We start from the raw sequence: 18575 nt of genomic DNA, 5'->3' as shown, positions 1-18575 counted from the left end.
AGGGAAGGGAAGGGAAGGGAAGGGAAGGGAAGGGAAGGGAAGGGAAGGGAAGGGAGCAAAATTTGTATACAATTATCTTTTAGTCAATTCTAGTTTCTGTAAAGCTCTGTATCATAAATGTGTTAGTAAAATCTATAGCACAAGTTCAGGTGGCTGTTGAAAAAATATCACTTTTTTAATAACTGTTATAAATGGGGTAGAGAAAAACTAAAGATTAATTGGAAATAGAAGGCAACCAAAAAATAAAAATAATATAATTTTTAAGCAAGAGCAGGGGATTTATCTGGGAAGGATTTATTAAATATCCATTCTAAGCAAGATTCAGATTAGTCAGATGGTAGCATATTGTATCACACTGACTGCACTGGGCTTCTCTTCTAAACACTGCATTTAAAACCACAATTAGTATAAATTAATTGTACAAAAGGGCCTCATTGTGATAGTTACAACAAGCCTAGAGTATACTTTGATGAAATTCACCTCATCCATACTACTCATTCTTAACTTTCTTCTCCTTCCTTACTAACAATTACTGGTGGGTTTTATTATGCTACTCTCATGCATATATTTAATATTCTTCTCTAATATTCACCTACTTCACCTTCTTTCCCTCATCTCCAACTTGCTAGTTACCTACTCCCACACACGTCATTCCTCTTTTACAACCATACCATATTTTTTTAGGTCTACATTCTGCATATGAGTGCAGAGGACGTAATTTCCTTTCTGAGCTTGCCTTATCTCGCCTAATAGGACAATTTCCCCATTAAAAAAAAAAAAAAAGGCAATTCCTCCCTTAGCCTGTTAACTCTTGATACAGTTTCTGGAAGTGACCCAGTTTAACTTCAAATCCCTTTGGAATCTTGCTGTGGGTGATTCTGAGACAATTCCAGAAAGGTACCATTATTTCTTTTTAAAAGAAAGCTTTGTATCAAGGGACATGTTTCCTTGGTTACCAGAATCATAAGCATGTGTGCCATTTCAAACACTTCCTCCCAGCTCTCTCAAGATGTTTCTGGAAGCTGTGCGCATCAACATCTTCTCAAAGAGAGAACTGATAAAGGCCAATAACATCTAGATTTCTGGAATGTGGGCTGCATGCTGGAGGCTACAGCATTAGACACAGAAACAACAGCCTCCCTGACAATGCTGGTAAAGGACAATGACAGTGAGATCGCGCAGACACACAGAACAATGGCTCAGCCTCCCACACACACCTGAAGTTCATCACAGTGTCCCCACTTGCTTCTCTCTGGATACAGTTGTTCCATGAGCCTAGGCTGTTGTGACTGTCACCAGGAACACCAAGTCAAATGTGGGGGTCTGTGGCTAGGGATTTCTGGGGTTCTATCCTCCCGCAGGCTGTAGATGTAGGAGAAAGTTTTGCCACTGGCCAAAGCATGGTTGCAGTGGTGCTCTCTTTCGGCATACAGGGGGCTAAACTGATCACCAGGAGAACAGATTCGGTTCACAAAGGCAGATACAGAAATCAAAAATTAAAAAGCACAATGAGAAATTATCAAGTGCAGCATATGTACTGGAAAACATGGTTTCAGGTAATATAGTGAGGATCACATTAACAAAGCATTGAAAACAGAAAGTCTTCACAGAATCAGAGCATTAGCTTTCTGGAAAGCGTGGAGAGGTAGATGACACATACTTGAATACCTACCCTGGGCAAGTTAGAGCTTGGGCTTTTCATCCCAAGTGTAACTTGATGCTTAAACTATCCTGCAGTGTGTGTCTGTGTCTTTACTTGCAAACATGAACATGAAATTGAGAGGTATCAAATCACTCTCCAAGTGAGGGAATGGCAGGGCTGAGATTCAACCCCGCTATGGCCAGGCCTAGGGGCCTGGTAGTGTATACTTATCATCTCTGCTACTCAGAGAGCTGAGGCAAGAAAACTACTTGAGCCCACGATTTTGAGACCAGACTAGGTAATATAGCAAGACTCTGACTCAAAAATAAAAACACTAGGGGCTGGGGAGGTGGCTCAGTGGTAAAGCGCTTGCCTTGCATGCCTGAGGCCCTGAGTTTGATTCCTCAGCACCACATAAGCAAAAAGAAAAAAGCCGTAAGTGGTGTTGTGGCTCAAGTGGTAGAGCGCTAGCCTTGAGCTGAAGAGCTGAGGGACAGCGCCCAGGCCCAGAGTTTAGGCCCCACAACAGGACCCAAAAAAAAATAAAAATAAAAACACTAAAAAATAAGTTTAAAAGACAGGCCTGAAATTTTCAGAAGCCTAACTCTCTAACCCCACACTATTAGAATCTACCACAAATCTGCCCACAAATAATAGTCAAGTCTTTAAAAATACATTTATTTCCTTTAAGCTCAGCGGTTTAAAACTAGGATGCAGTGCCTGGCACAGTAGTACATGCCTGTAATCTTAGCACATGAGAGGCTTACAAGTTCAAGACCCTGTCTCAAAATAAAAACAAGAACTAAGATTCAGTCCTTGTCATTTCTTTTTAATCTAGAATGTTAAGAGGAAAAAATAGAAATCAATCTCAAAAACAAAATTTAATCTCAAAACTCAGATGAATGATTTCAGACAAAATTCTATGAACTCAAACATACACAAGTATATTCAAAACACCCAATTACTATAACTCTATGCTAATGTTTCTTAATGTACATCTTAAAAAGCAGCTTCAAAGTGAGGCTGTGGCTCAAGTGGTAGAATGCCAGCCTTGAGCAAGCTAAGAGATTAGCACCCCAACGTTGAGTTCAAGTACTGGCACAAAAAAATAAAAATGAAGTCAGTTTTTTTTCTACCATGTAGCTGTGAGAAAGATCATACTCAATCTAAACTAGCACCACAAATATTGTAGGTTGACTTCATCCAGAAGGAAGAAGAAGATGAGAGGAGGAGAAGGAGAGAGTGAGCGAGGAAGAGGGGTGGGAGAAAACTCCTGCAATAGTTACTCAATAAACTATGGTGCCTCTTCCCTTCGTTTTATGGATTCTTGCTATTAAATTACTGACATATATTCTCATATGCAAACACATATTCCCCTTCCAGAAGACCGTGGGCCTCTTCAGGGCCACAGGCGGAAATGTTGAAGTTCACTACTCTGTCTTCCACCTCCTGGAGCGCCCAGCTCTTTAAATACTTGTAGGACCTATAGCAATAGCACAAAATAAATCCTTTCTTACAGCCCATATAGTTCTGATACACATATCTAAGGAATACTATTTCAGATGAATAGCTACTTATAGGAATGACAGTCTCAAGGTTTGCAATATCATGTAATTCATGATAGTAGAAGTTTATTTCTTTAAAAATGTATGCAGAAGGGGTGACATTGTCCAAAATTCTTTCTTCTGCTGCAAAGTTAAAAATCTATGTTTTTTTGTCTCAATATGAAGGATCAGAATGAAAAGACCACCAACTGGTAATATCAACTCCAAATTTCAGGGGGGGGAAAGGAAATTATAAAGAAAATACTGATGAATTATTTTCATTAAATACCCAAGCAGCACCAATAATTCACCTGAGTCACTGGTGGAGAGAAAGGGACTTAAAACTCCATCCCAGTAACATAGACTGAAGTAGGCCTTACGGTTTCTTCCAAAAATAAACAAACAAGCACACAAAGGAAACAAAACCACTAAAGCAGAATGGCAGACAATAATAGCACTTTCACTAAGGCCATGTAAGCATTTTCAACTCGACTTTTCATTCTAAAGTGTAGCTACATTTCAAAATTCTATGAAAGTACAACAACTCAAATATATATAGTCAAATTGCTATTTAGTGGAAAACCTTTCTAGACTAGATCATAAAAATCTCATATGAGAAGTAGAAGAGACCCACTGACTGGCCATTAGAACTTTCCTTCTAACTATGGTGAGAATCCTAATTTGGGTATTTTTTTAAACATTATTTTTAATAAATTGTTCGCTAGTTCAATAAAAACCTGCTGGCCTAATTACCAGTTCTGAAACCATAGATTCAGGCTAACCTCTACGGTAACTCTCTTCCTACAAGTGTCTTTCTTCCCTAGAAATCAGGAGTCCTGAGTACTTGATGGAAGTTGCAGGAAACTATCCTTGTGAAACTATTTTCTTCCCCTTAAGAGATAAAGACAGGAGACTCAAGACCGATCAGTTTGGGCTGTATGATCTGTGGGTTTGAAGGATTGAACCCAAGTCCTCTGCAGGCTAAGCACATACTGTTCCCACTAAGCTATACTCCCAATCCCTTGTTAGGGTTCTTATGCCAAGTGTCTTTCCCTTTCAGTTTTTGTCTTGCTTCAGTAAACTGGATAAGAAGTCTACTGGGCCACTCTATCAGTTTATGTTTCTTTTGAACTTACATAGAGAACAACAGACTAGCCTGGTCCTGGTGAGTTACACCTATCATCCTAACTACTGAGGAGACTGAGATGTGTGGATGAAGGTTCAGAGAGCCCAGAGAGAAAAATCCTGAAGACTCTTATTTCAAATTAACCAGGAAAAAAAGCTATAAGTACAAGTATGGCTCAAGTGGTAGAGCACCAGCCCAGAACATAAACATCAAGCAAGAACATGAAGCCCTGGGTTCAAGCCCCAGTACTGGCATAAAAAAAAAAAAACACCAAAAACCCTAAAGTAAGGCAGAAAACACTGGTACCCTTCCAGATTCCGAGAGCACACAGCTCATCTCTCCTCTGAGCCACTCAGCTTGTACTTCCCATCCTATCTCCCTCCTACAGCTGTATCTCTCCATCAGAAAATAAGCTCCCTTGGGGCTTTAGAGTGGTTTAGAGCTAACGGCCTCAGAAAATGTCTGAAAGGAATGGACTGACCTTGTTTAACTAAGGAATGGCAGCAACCATTCATATGAGTTGTGTCAACTGAGTCACTAAATTGCCAACTTTGGGAACCCTTTAGACTCGAACACGAATGAGTCAGATTTATATTCTGGCCAATATGTCCCCCAATCTATATCTGTTTTGAGTCTCATTATGCAAAGTATTCAAGAAGGACGGCGAATAGAAGAAATTAGAAAAGGCTCAAATCCGTGTTATTGCAAATGTGTGAAATACAAAGCCATCTTTAAGCATGACCTAATTTGCTGCAGTTTTGTTTATCTACAACAAATTCAAGCATAGCCAAAAGGATCTATGTAGAAGGACACAACTTGACCATTAAAGAGTCCTCACAGAGGGACCTTGTAAAAGATGCTGTTAGCAAGGCATCAGGAAGCAGATAGGGATAAGGCTTTTGAAAGCATAAAGCCCCTCTCCATCCACCACATACAACCAGGATGATTTCATCAAATTATGTCTGCATTTGACATCTGATTCTTCCCCAAGGATTCTGACACCTTCTGTATAAAGGACACCTTTTCTAGGCAGGGGAGACAAAGCAGCGAATAAAATAAACAAGGTCCCAGGATGATAATGGCAACCTCCTCATAAGGCTGTTGTAAGAATTCTGAACCAAGTATAACATGGGAAGCCTGAGGGCTATACTCAATATATGTTCATTAACTGTCCTATGTATATTCTGTCTTTTTCCTAACCAGGTTTATGCCTAATATCGAATTTAGCATGGTAGGCGTAACTCTAATATTTCCTACTGTTTGTCTTATTCTGCACCTATTGAGTACACTCTGTGTTAATGCTCTGGGAACACAGCAACAAACACAGAATCCCTAATGCCGGCTTTCAGTAACTTCATCTCAGTAGGGAATTTCTACCATCCTGTTCTCATCACATCTGCCCAACAGCCCACAACCGAGTCCTGAGAGCACGGAGCAGTGCATGGGGCATATTGTCATGAACAAATTACATTTACTTTTCAGCTTTTCTGTCATGAGAAGCAAAACCAAATGCCTAAAGCCATCATTGATCACCACAAACTTCAACCCACTTATGTCACTACCTTGCTTATCTGGTGCTCTATTTTAAAAGGAGGAGATACACTTGATCCACCAAAGATCAACCTTAATTCCTACAGGAAATGAAGCAAAATTACTGCTAAGCTGAGAGAAACTGTACTCACAAAGTCCCTTTCCAGATCTTTCTCCACAATACAGAACTGATTTCTCACCTGCTTCCCTTGGCATCTTTGCGTAGCCCTGCAATACAGGGATGTTCGTATAGACTCTGACTGATAACCTAGGTATTGTGTGTGTTTCTCCTTCAACTTCAATAACAGGCCCCATGACTACTGCAACTCCCTCTATAACTTCAAGACTTCACAAATGTGGACACACAGTAGGCACTCAATAAATGTTCCATACATTTTATTCTAGGAAAAGCTTTTCTCTTTAAACCACAGCTACTGGGAAGAGTGAGAACCCAAACCAATACTAACACAAAAGGGGTGGGGGGGCAGTTTAACTCACATGCAGAAAGGGAATGAAACAAAACTTCTTTAAAATATATATATGTATATATACCTATAAATATTGGCTACGTGGAACTTCCCATGCTCTCATATTTGTTTAGTTTTCACAACTAAATGTCCACACCTTGTATACATGTGTTCATTAAGCAGAGTTCTGATCGTAAGTGGCCCTTCAGAATTTGTGTTTCACACTGATTCCTCCCTCTTAGGAGACTGCAATTAAACATCAGGGTAATATACAATGAAATGACTTTCCCCCCTTTTTGTTACTATTTTTCTTTTTCTTTTCTTTTTTGTTTTGTTTCTGGTGGTATAAGGCTTGAACTCAGGGCCTTGCTGCTTGTTAGGCTAGCATTCTATCATTCAAGGCACATCTCTAGACCTGCTTCGTGATGATTATTTTGGAGATGGAAACTAGCAAACTTTTCTCCTGTGGCTGGCTTTGAACCATCATTCTCCAGTTCTCAGCACCCAGAGTATCAAGGATTAACAGTTATAAGCTTCTAGAGTCTGGCTTCCTTAACGTTTTCTATCATCTTAATGAGTTCCAGCCAATTTACAAAACTACTTGCAAGATCATACTTAGTATCAAAAAGCCCTGGGAACTTGATACCTCTCTTCATTCCATTTAAACAGCTGATAAAATGGAGACTTCAAGAGGGTAAGTTATAAGGCCAAAAGACTAAGCCAAGGGTCAGAAAGCTATAACCTATGGCCAAAGCCAACCCTCTGTATGTAAACAAAGTTTTATTGCAACATAATATGTAAACATTAGTTGTCAGTGGCTGTGTCCCTGTTGTAATAGAAATCCCTGTTGTTGCACAGAAATCTTACTATCTGGCATTTTCCAAAAAAAGTCTGCCAACCTCTAATTCACGATATACTGGTAAAATAATATGTACGTACTAGCCACACTGTCCAAGCCTCAATTACATCACAGGCAAAGTACAAAGCTTACAACAAGAGGAAAAAAGCACTCAAATGACCTTTAAAACCTGCAGTGGGAACAGTCCATCTGAGTCAGCTAGCTACCTTCTGTTTTTTGAATTATAACGTGAGCTCAGCATTAGTAAATGCCTCATTACTCTAACTCCCATTTAGAAATAAATATGCCCAGGATATTAGAAATATTTATTGCATACAGAACTTTCTAAGAATAAAGAAATTCTTCCATTGGTCAAAGAGCAAGAGAAGATGTATTAATTTTCTAAGCCAAGTATTGACCTAGATCTAAAACAATCTAAAGGAAGAAAGTCCAAGTTCAACATCAAGGATAGACAGAAGAGTCATAGGATGGGGAAGTGGTCTTCCTCCATGGTCTTCAACCACCAGAAGTTAGTTACAGAGAGACAGACCCCACACTATCCCCAAATGAGCAATTGCAGCATGAAGGTAACAACACATACAATATGGCAGTGTACTTCTTGCTTGTGATGACGGCTGTAACAGAAGATTGCATATAAACTAATTTAGCTTCCCTTTCCCTTTAATAATCAGTGCTTTCTCCTGTGTGGTCCATCTGCAAATGTCACTACCAAGCTGGAAGTGTCAACCATCCTCTCACCCCAACCACCATACGTAACATGTATCTGAGTCATTGCTCCTGATGCCATTTTCACTTTCTCTTTCTGCTTCTTACAAGCAAAGACCCAAATTACGGAAAATGCACGACCCCGTTGGTTTCAGGAGCAACAGAGAAAGCGTCGTGAACTATTCTTCATGCTTTAGGGCCATCAGCAGACATGAAGGTCTACTGGCGAGCTTCAAGAGATACACAGAGCATAGCAGCTCATGCTGAGCAGGACCAGGCCATGTGCACTACCCAAGCACTAATTCCTTATGCCTCCCATTGAGGAACTGTACATCCACTGTGACAATGGGGTCATGAAGACCAGGAGGGAGCAGGAACTGGCCAGGGTTTTGTAAGAAGTATGTGCCAGGCTGGAACCAGGCCCAGGCACGACCACAGGTACCATATGCCATTCCACTTCCTCTCTGCTTCTGCTGACACGGAAGTCCTTCATCTTCTGTATTCCTCTGAAGTGACTTTCAGAAAATTAAACCTGGAATTACATTTATATATGTCTCTTGCAAAACTGAAAACTCCTGCAGGGTAGTGGTCAAGTTTTATTAATCTGTAAACTTCCTCAAATACCCAGCCTGTACCCAGCTGGAGCTAAATGAAGAACAAAGAGACATTCCCTCTTCCAGGAGGTGTAATGGGGGAATGAAAAAGAAAAGATTGTTCAGAAAAATCCATCAGCAGATACCCCCAAGAGGTCTTTCTTTGTGGTTTGTTTATACCCCCAACATATATCCACTAGGACTTTCTGAAAATAATTTTGAAGAAACAAAGACCATGAAAAATTAGCTGCCAGATTTAGAATGGTGTGTTTCTGTGGAGGAGGGGCAGGAACTAAAGGAATGGCCACATAGAGAGGCTAGATTTCCTAAAGAGAGTAATTCATTTTGTTCCAAAAAAAAAAAAAAAAGTGGTAAAAAGCAGCAGACCTCAACCCTGGCTGGACAATAGAACAGCCCAGGGAAATTTTTTAAATTCCCATGCTTGGGGACAATGTCAGACCAACTAAATCCTTCTCTCTGGGGAATAGTCCTGGGGCGGCTGCGTTTAAAGCTGCCCAGATGGTTCCAACGTGCAACCAAAGTAAGAAAAACTTGAAGAAATGATCTGCACTGGAACCCTGGCTTCACTGATAGACAATGTTCCTTTCCCCCATGCAATCCTTTCATTCAATTCCAGTCTTTTGAGAGCTGTACCAGCTCAGCTCAGGCTTCCCCCTTGTAAAATGGGAGTAACAATGGTACTTTCACCCTTGTTGCGTTATTTTAAGTACTGACTGTGGATATATTAAAGTTCTCTCAACAGTGCTCAGCGTATATAAGCGCAGCAAATGTCAGCTATGTTCATCATCAAAGGTACATTGGCTGACAAGTGCTTTGCGAGCTGAGGACTAAATAAAGCGCTCAATCAAGAAAGTATTTAATAAATAGCAGTCTCTCTTCTTAGTTATACAATTATTTTCCCATTCACAATAATCTCTGAGTACTTATCTAGCCAGAGAGCCCTTAGGATAGAGAAACCAAGCTTCTCAACACACACCAACATCGTCAGATAAAAGACAAGACAAACTTAATGCTAAAATATCATCTGCTGATTTAAATTTACCTGGGTAATCTGGATTTCCCTTTGTCAAATCTGGCAGCACTACACTCACCTGTTATTTAATCTACAAATGATAGAGGCAAAAGCCTAGTCCATGGAGGTGACAAACATTAAAAATAAATAAATAAAATAAATGAGAAAGATAAAATTGAAGTCAGAATATGGGACCTTGACCATTTTGTTCCCTGGAAATGAAAAGACACTTACTACAAGCAACCAGCCAGCTCCCCTCCATGGGGCAAGCCAATGCATTGTCCAGATGAACAAAGCTTGCAAGTATTCAAAGGCAGAGAGCAAAAGGGGAGACAGCTTTCCTAATCTGACCTCTCCACTTCACAATCACTGCTCAGATACATAAATCAAGCAAGTGGCAGATTTGCCTCCTGGCGAAACCCCCTCCAACCATACAAGGCAAAAGAGCTTAGCTGTAAATTATTTACCCCTATAAATGAAGCAATGCCCAAACTGAAAGCCATGTTACAAGCTTGAGAATCCTAGGCCAACCACGCCTCTTTTACATTTTGCTTCAATCCTGTCTTTCCCCAAAAGCTACATTTCTTTTTTTTTACTCTTTCCAAGTATTTCTGTGGCCTCATTAGAAGAAAGGCAGAAAAATAGAGCCATCAGAAAAGCAACTTTCTTGAACCCCATTTTTAAAAGGTATTTATTTTGAATTCCCAGAACAAGATCCCCAGGGAGATGTTAAATTCTGAACTGAATCTACTATAATACGGGAGTATGTGTAAGAAACTAAAGATTAAAAACACTACAGATGATGTTAAGAAGCATTAAGAGCCAATGAGTCAGCTAGTTCTGTAAGGCTTGAATTAAATCAGCCGCTGGATTGTTCATTGATTATCACAAACTGCAAAAGCTCTCCTACAAAGGCATGCTTTCCAGTTCACTTGGCAAATCCCTTCTGAACAAGGATCCAAGGAATGAATATTATTTATCCAATGGCAAACTGCACAAATTAATCACACCCAAGCACCCTGCTGGCAGCCAAACACCATCTATAAAATAATTCCAGACTATCATCAGAAGCCAATAACAAGAACTAAAGCTCTGTTCTCCACTCTCCTGGCAACACACAAGAAAAGAAATCCCAAATAAAAAAAGGTTTGAAGTGCTCCCCTCCGTTCACTCATGGCCAACAAACTGGGACTGGTAAATCACATGAAAATGGGTTTAAAGGAAGAGAAAGGTAATAAGATACAAGATAAATTTTAACAGTAAGGAAGAGGTCAGATAGGCATGTCAATCATCAATTTGCACAAAATTTGCATTAAATTTTAATGAGCATATACCATCAGCATTGCCCCCAGTTTACCTATGTGAGTATATCCTAGAGACCTAAGTCTTTTCTTTTCTTTTTTCCTACAAACAGTAGAAACAAACTCATTCAAATACAAAAGCAGTAGATGCAGACAGCAACCCACAGGGCCCAAAAGCAAGCTATTGGCAAAGGTCCAACTTCACAAGGTGGCTAATAACACATGGAAAAGAGACAGCATAAAAGCAAAGTGGGGACAGGATGACACGAAATGCCCCATTCATGACACCCCACATCCCTGGCACAGTTCATTTGAATGGTGCTCTTAGAAAGCTGCCAACTCTGAAAGTAAAACGGGGGGGGGGGGAGGGGGGAAATATGTATAACTTAAGATAGAAAGAAGGGAGGTCTCTGTTTGTTGTTTCAGCTAAGAAACAGAGGAAGACTTTGCCAATGGACCCTCATTTCATATGAGGAAGCTTTTTATTTCTTTTTGGCCAATAGCTATGCAGTAGCAAGCAATCGCAACAGCTTAGCTCAGGAGGTGGAGATGGCCACATGACTGATAACTGGGGGAAATGGGCACGAAGAACACATGGGTAAACTCTCTAGAAGTCAGGTAGTCCACATTCACTGGAGGAAGACATGTCTTAAGTGTAGCCAACTGCTGGATGTGCAGTGAGCTTTTCAAGGCCAAGACCAAGACCATCTATTCAACTCGAAGACATATTGCTACCCTCAATGGCTGAACAACACCAATTTAGTAGAGAACAAAAACTAAATAAATGCAAGAGATAGGGGAGAGTGAGATTAAACCCTATATCCCATCAGCTACCTCCAGACTTAGGAAAAGTTAGGGTTGTGCTAGTTTTTGTTTTTATTTAACTTCTGTTTGAACAGGTGACCAGGAGCAAGAAAATAAATGTGAAATATTGAAAACCTGAAAAGACACAAGTACTGCATGTGACGTATCTGGCAGAACTCTACCTGCATGCTTTATCTTCATTATCTCATTTTATCCTCATCACAATCTTCAGACACATAATAATCTAAACGTGATACCTGAGGAAACTGAGGCACAGCATGCTCTCCCTGGTGCCTAATGCTATGTGCTCTTTCTGTTATTCATGGCTTCCAATCTGCTTCCAAATTAGGCAACAACGAACTTTCCTTTGAGGAGCCAGAGATAAACAATTTTAGATTCTATCGGCCATATGGTCTGTTTTGCAACTACTAACGCTGCCATTGTAGTCGGATTGCAGCCAGGAGACAGACAATACGTAAATGAATGAGCATGGCTGGGTTCCAATAAAACTTTATTTATGAACACTGACATTTGAATTTCATATAATTTTCGTATGTCATGGAATATTTTTCTTCTTTTGATTTTTTTTTCTTCCAACCACTTAAAAGTGTAACAGCCATTCCCAGCCATCAAACTATACATGGAGGCCTGTAAGTAGGTTTACCCTTCCAGACTGACATCTGGAACAGCCCTGAGTTCAAGCTCCAGGGCTGACATACACAAGATACATGAATAAATAGATAAATGACAAAAAATAAAATAAATTCCATTCAAATAGTTAAATTTAAAATTCATCCATTTAAGTCAGAAACTTTCTATAAATTCAGTTTATATCATATATGTAACTATGCCTCAGTAATTCTAGAAAGAATCAAAGGCTGAATAAACCAGTTTTTTAAAAAAAATTTAATCACTAGTTTAATCAGGTACCAGTAGCTCATGCCTATAATCTTAGGTTCCCAGGAGACTGAAATCTGAGAGTGTGGTTCAAAACCATGCTGGGCAGAAAAGTCCATAAAGTCCATAAGGTTCATCTGTGATTCTCTCTCTCTCTCTCTCTCTCTCTTTCTCTCTCTCTTACACATACACATACACACACACACACACACACACACACACACACACAAAGTCAAAGGGCTATGGTTTAAGTAGTAGCAGATTCATCTTAAGCAAAAATAGCTCAAGGATAATGCCCCTGCCCTGAGTTTAAGCCCCAGACCAGCACAAAACAAACAAAATCTCACCAAAGTAGGAAAGAACTTGATTGAATAGGGGAGATAAAATGATAAAGAACCCTGGTCAGTAAGATATGTGATTTTATGAATATCTCTCCAAGTTAGCACTGACAAGTCTGATTTCCTAATTTCAGAGTGCAGAGTTAACTTACCAACTAATCAATGACTTTTTCTCTCATGATTTTTCCTAAACAGTCAGTGCTGCCCAGTTGCTGTGGGTAAACCCAGTCAGCTATAAACACTACACTAACAGCATCAGTAAGATCAATCATGCACTAAATTGCTCCTGAAAATATACTGTCTCTTCTGGCTTTATTTCTCCATGTGGCTGGCCTACTATTTTCTGCTCTATATTCCCGGCATCAAGTGGAACCACACTGTGAAGTCAGATATGGCCTTGCCATTGGCTCTTAGCCAAAGGGTTAGTTAGTGTACTAAAACCTTCCTGAAAAGTGCAGGTATGCAAGAGAGTGAGACATTACTCTAAGTGTCAATGAGGCTAACAGATGAGCCAGAATTAAAAGCTGGTAGTCAGAAGGGTACAGCAGCTCATGATTATAATTCTAGCTACTTGAAAGGCAGAGTGGGAAAATCACCATTCAAGAACATCACAGGCAAAAAATTTGGAAGACCTGAGCCTATCAAAACTAGTAAGAGGCTGGGCATGGTGGCATATAACTCTCAGCTCAGCTAAGAAGAATGTGTAAATAGGAAGATCCTGGATCAGGCTTTTCTGGCTGAGACCCTAACTGAAAAATAAGTAAAAGCAAAAAAGACTGAGTATGTAGCTTAAGTTGACAGAGTGTCTATCTAGCAAACACTAAATTCAAGTTTCTAAGTTCAAACTTCAGTAATGCCAAAAGAAAAAAAAAAAAAGCTGGGTCTTAGCTCTCTTAATATCTTTTGTCCACTAATACCATTTCTCTACTTTAAATATGAGCAGGAGAATTGTTCTCAAGTATGATTAAACCTGTTTTCTAGAATTCAGGGCTTAATATTCCACAAAACATTTGATAATACATAATCTGATCGATGTTCATCCTTTGTCAACCAACTTGCAGTATTTAAGAAAGACTGCTCACAAAAATTATAAGAAGGCTAACTTCCTTAGTCTGATTTTCTTTTAATTTTTGCACATTTTTTCAGTTAATGGGTCAATATATAAACATTTTTCTTTTCTTTTAGTATCTACTATTCCTTACCTGTATTTGTGTCTCATTTCAGCCTTAACCCCAGCAAATTCAGCAAACATGTTAAATGCTTCTATATTTCTTGCAAACATTTTTAAGAAAACAGGCTGATGTTGGCATCATATTCAGAAAGATAGCCACCAGGTCACAGAACAAGCTCTGAGTCTTGCAAATCAATGGATTTACTTTGAAAAGAAAAATCTTTAAACCTTCTATACTACTCACTTCTTCAAAGTTGCAGGCCCAAGGAGTCTTCAAATGATGTTCCAAAACAGTTCATTAGATTCATTAGATTAGGCAAGTAAAAGAAGGGAATGTCAAGACACAAATGTTATTAAATAGCCTCTCTTTAGACTATAGAATGCCCATCTATTTATAATGAAGGCAACACAAGAGTTTAAAAACAGTCTGTCTAGCCAGGCACCCATGGCTCACGTCTGTAATCCTGACTACTCAAGAATCTGAGGTCTGAGTTGAAAGCCATCCCAGGCAGATAAATCCTGGAGACAAGTATCTGCAATTAGCCAACAACCCTTTGGAAGTGAAGGTGTGGCTAAAATGGTAAAGGGCCAGTCTGGAGAGGATAAAGCCAACCAAGAGCATAAGGCTGGGAGTTCAAGCCCCAGTTCCCATACAAACATAAACATAAATGAATGAATGAATGAATGAATGAATGAATGAATGAATGTGATCAGTCTTCCTGGGGCTCCAGCAGTAAGGCACCTCCTTTGTGTATGTAGAACCTTAGGGATTTGGGAGACAAACCTGGATTGTTGCACTACTGGAGATCCTGCTTTGCAATAGGGATGTGTCCCTGAGGCTAGCTCTCACGCTTACTTTGCTAAGCTTCTGCATCCAGCACTTGGCCACATCTCGTCAGGACAGTAGGGGAGATTTTCATTGGCTGAAGCCTGACTGGAACCACACACACAGCATCTAAAACAACTGTGATGTCAACACAGCTGAAGACATGGGGTGGGAAACGGTCACAACCAAGCGCCATCACCCAAGGTTGCAAGGGTGATTGAAAGATCCTGCTAGAGCTCAGTTATCTCTGAGCCCTTCTGGGGAATGCCTCTGTGTCTGGGGTTCTGGGCTGGTGTATGGTCTGCACTCTGTGCTGAGTCAGGAAGAGCTCCCTTGAGCCATGTCACTTTCGGGAGACTCTCTGCCACACACTTCAGTAGCAGCCACTTCATGCCCTCCGTATCATTTTGTTTGGCTCAAGGAGACTACACTCTTACATAATAACAAGAGGAGCTTTCCCTGGGCCCAAGGAAAAAGAATCAGCTCAGGGCCAAAGTACCATTTTCCACATTTATCTTTCAATACGCTCATTTCAGAATTATTTTTTAACAGGTCTTTTCAAGAGATGGCCACTTTAAAATCAACTTGAGAGAGAGCTGGAGGCAGGAAATCTGACTCCTTTCTCTAACATAGGTTGCTTTCAAAGTCTCTTAAATAAAAAGAGAAGAGCATGCTGTTTTCTTCAAGCAAACACTTCAAGGTATTAGTTAGAGTTTAACTTATTTATTGCTCACAGCAACGGGGTTGGTACTATTCCTGTCCCCATTTTAGAGATAAGGGGATTAGAGTACAAACGGGTTATTGGCCAAAGGCCTCACAGCATCTAAGTGGCCTCCAGGTCAATGCTCTGAACTTCACCACTTCCGCTAAACCTACACAAGGAAAGTAGTTCATTACATTATTATAAATAAGTGCTGCACTTGCTGTAAAAGAATATCTCATCCTTACAATGATTGCTTTAACTGCTGGACCATACTCCTCAGTGGCCACCCCAGGGAACATGTGGCAGGCGATATTTTCAGTAGTCGTACAGACAGTGGTGAGTAAATAATGGGCATCTAGTGGGTAGAGGCTAGGGATGCTGGTAAATAGCCCACAACCCAAAGGTCAGGTCTGGACAACAAAGAATCATCCAGACCAGAACATCCAGAAGGTCAAATAGCAAAAAACTAACCCTCCCCCCTCCCCTCTCATTCCTATTCCTCACCATTATGCTTGTCTATTGACTGTTCACACCCCAAAATATGGAGGAAACCCAACTTGTTAGTAGGCTTTCCATCCCTTTCCTACCTGATTTGTTCACCTTCCAAGTGATGCAAGTACGTACATGGTTTTACTTGTGATTTGACTTGGCTTATTCTTGGTCATCTAATTCCTGCACAGTAGCAAAAACCCCCTTCAAGCTGGGTGTTGGTGGCTCACGCCTGTAATCTTTAGATACTCAGGAGACTGAGATCTGTGGATTGGGGTTCAAAGCCAGCCTGGGCAGGAAAGTCTATGAGACTTTTATCTCCAATAAACCAATCAGAAAACCAGAAGTAGCATTGTGGCTCAAGCGGTAAAGTGCTAGCCTTGAGCTGAAGAGCTGAGGGACAGTGCCCAGACCAAGTCAAGCCCCACAACTGACCAAAAAAAGAAAAAAAACCTACTTCAAATGCAGAAAAGGACAATCCAGTAAAAGTGTACTACTCCAAACTATGGATCATTCTGATCTCCATGCTTATACCACACATTTGATATATGTCATCGCTGGTCCAAAAGATGCACTCAAATGGCAACATTTCCCCACACCTAAGGAAGTCAAAGACCAATTCAACTCTTTCCTAATGGGTCCCCTGGCAGGCACAGGTGAGCCCATGCCTTATTCTCTTAGAGCAGCTTACAGAATGTTTAATAAGTCTCTCTGATCTCCGTGGTTCAGAGGCCACTCTGATAATGAAGCTCCCACTATACAAATTTCTCTTTTTATGATCTGCACATAGATATACATCATTCTATTTGCTCTCTCTTATTGCATATATATTTCATCAGGTTTATGGAGGTATAATTGACATACAGTAAACTGCAAATCATTACACTATACACTTTGATAAGTTGGATATAATTTGCACTCATGCAACCAGCTCAAAATTAAGTTAGTGAACTATTTATCCCCCGTGATTTGTCTTCATGCTCCTATCCTTACCATATCACCACTCACGCCAAACCACCTAACCAATCATGAATCAGCTTTCAGTTACTGGCAAATAAATTGCATCTTCTAGAATTTTACATACAAGGCACCTTTTTAGCTCCGGATTCTTTCACTCAGTCTGCTATTTTGAGATTCACCAGTGGTAGCATGCATTACATTTTATTGCTGAATTATTAGTCCATTACATGGTCATACCACTATCTATTCATCCATTTGCTTCTCAAAGTACATCTGTCTTGTTTCCAAGTTGGAGTTACTACAAATGAAACTGCTATGAACATTCATAAACAAATCACCATTCCTCTTCTAAATTCATCTCTATCCAAGGGAACATGTTGTCAGATTAGAAAATTATACTCCATCGTGAGTCCTTTTTCCAGGACAAAGAACTAGAGATAGGAAACAAAACCATGCTTTCTTTTGGATGCACATCCAAACATTGCCTGCCAGGACAGATGGCCTGTCCTGTCATTGGACCAATCCCTTCATAATAAACTAATGTAATCTCATCTTTCCTGTGTATGAAATCAATATATTAGAACTTTCCTCCTAGAGCTATTGTGAAGATTAAATGATGATGATTACCGACACCAAATCCCAAACTTGTACCCAGGGTATGGTTAGTATCCATAAATTTGGAATATGATTATCATTAATATCTACTATATAAAATGACAGCCTCATTATAGCTTCCTAACAGAAATTCTTATGTCTGCCAAGTTTTATACCAATTTTATCTTATGTGACCATTGTTACCATTTGAAAGTGAAATGCTCCTTATGAGCTTATATATTGAAAAGACAGTGTCACACTTATGGTACTAATTTGGGAGGTGGCAGGCACTTTAGCAGGTAGGGCTTTCTAGAAGAAGTAGGTACTGAGGGAAGGACCCTGGGGGTATCATGCCCTTGTCTGTTTCCTGTTCCTCTCTTGTCTATTTGTGTGTGCATCTGTCTCTGTCTCTGTGTCTGTCTCTCTCTGTCTCTTCTTCCTGTCTGCCATGAGGTGCCACAGTCCACACATGTTCCTCCTGACAAAAGTTCAACCCATGTGCATGGTGCCAGGCAACCTGGTTTAAGCCCTCTGAAACTGTAAGCATAATAAATCCTTCCTTCTGTCAGTAGTCAGATATTTGATGGCCAGAAAGCTAGTTAACACACAGCAAGTAAAAGACATTCTAACGTGGTACTTTCAAAAAACTTTTTTGTTTGTGTTTTTTGTGCCAATCCTGGTGCTTGAACTCTGGGTCTGAGTGCTGTTTCTGGGCTTTTTTGCTTAAGGCCAGCACTCCGCTGCTTTGAGCCACTGCTCCATTTCTGGCTTTTGGGTAGTTAATTAGAGATAAGAGTCTCATAAATTTTCCTGCCAGGGACTGACTTCAAAGCACAATCCTTAGATCTCAGCCTCCTGATCTCAGCCACCAGCACCTGGTACCAAAAAAAAAAAAAAAAAAAAACTTTTTATAAAAGCATGCTTCCTTAGGGGAAAAATATTAAGATCTCGAAAGAGTGGACAAATTAAGCCTAAAACAACACCCAGGACCAC

At 40.1% G+C, this 18575-nt stretch overlaps 1 protein-coding gene across 1 annotated transcript in view; it reads right to left on the bottom strand.

The window, feature by feature from the left end:
• The window catches only part of Ext1 (exostosin glycosyltransferase 1), a 273409-nt gene that overhangs the window by 201375 nt on the left and 53459 nt on the right, over nucleotides 1-18575 (bottom strand). The window lies entirely within an intron of this gene.

The sequence above is a fragment of the Dipodomys ordii genome, unplaced genomic scaffold, assembly GCF_000151885.1.
Source record: "Dipodomys ordii isolate 6190 unplaced genomic scaffold, Dord_2.0 Scaffold151, whole genome shotgun sequence".
In the NCBI taxonomy this organism is placed as follows: Eukaryota; Metazoa; Chordata; class Mammalia; order Rodentia; family Heteromyidae; genus Dipodomys; species Dipodomys ordii.
Note: the sequence above shows the minus strand (reverse complement) of the source record. Positions and strands in the feature narration are given on the sequence as shown.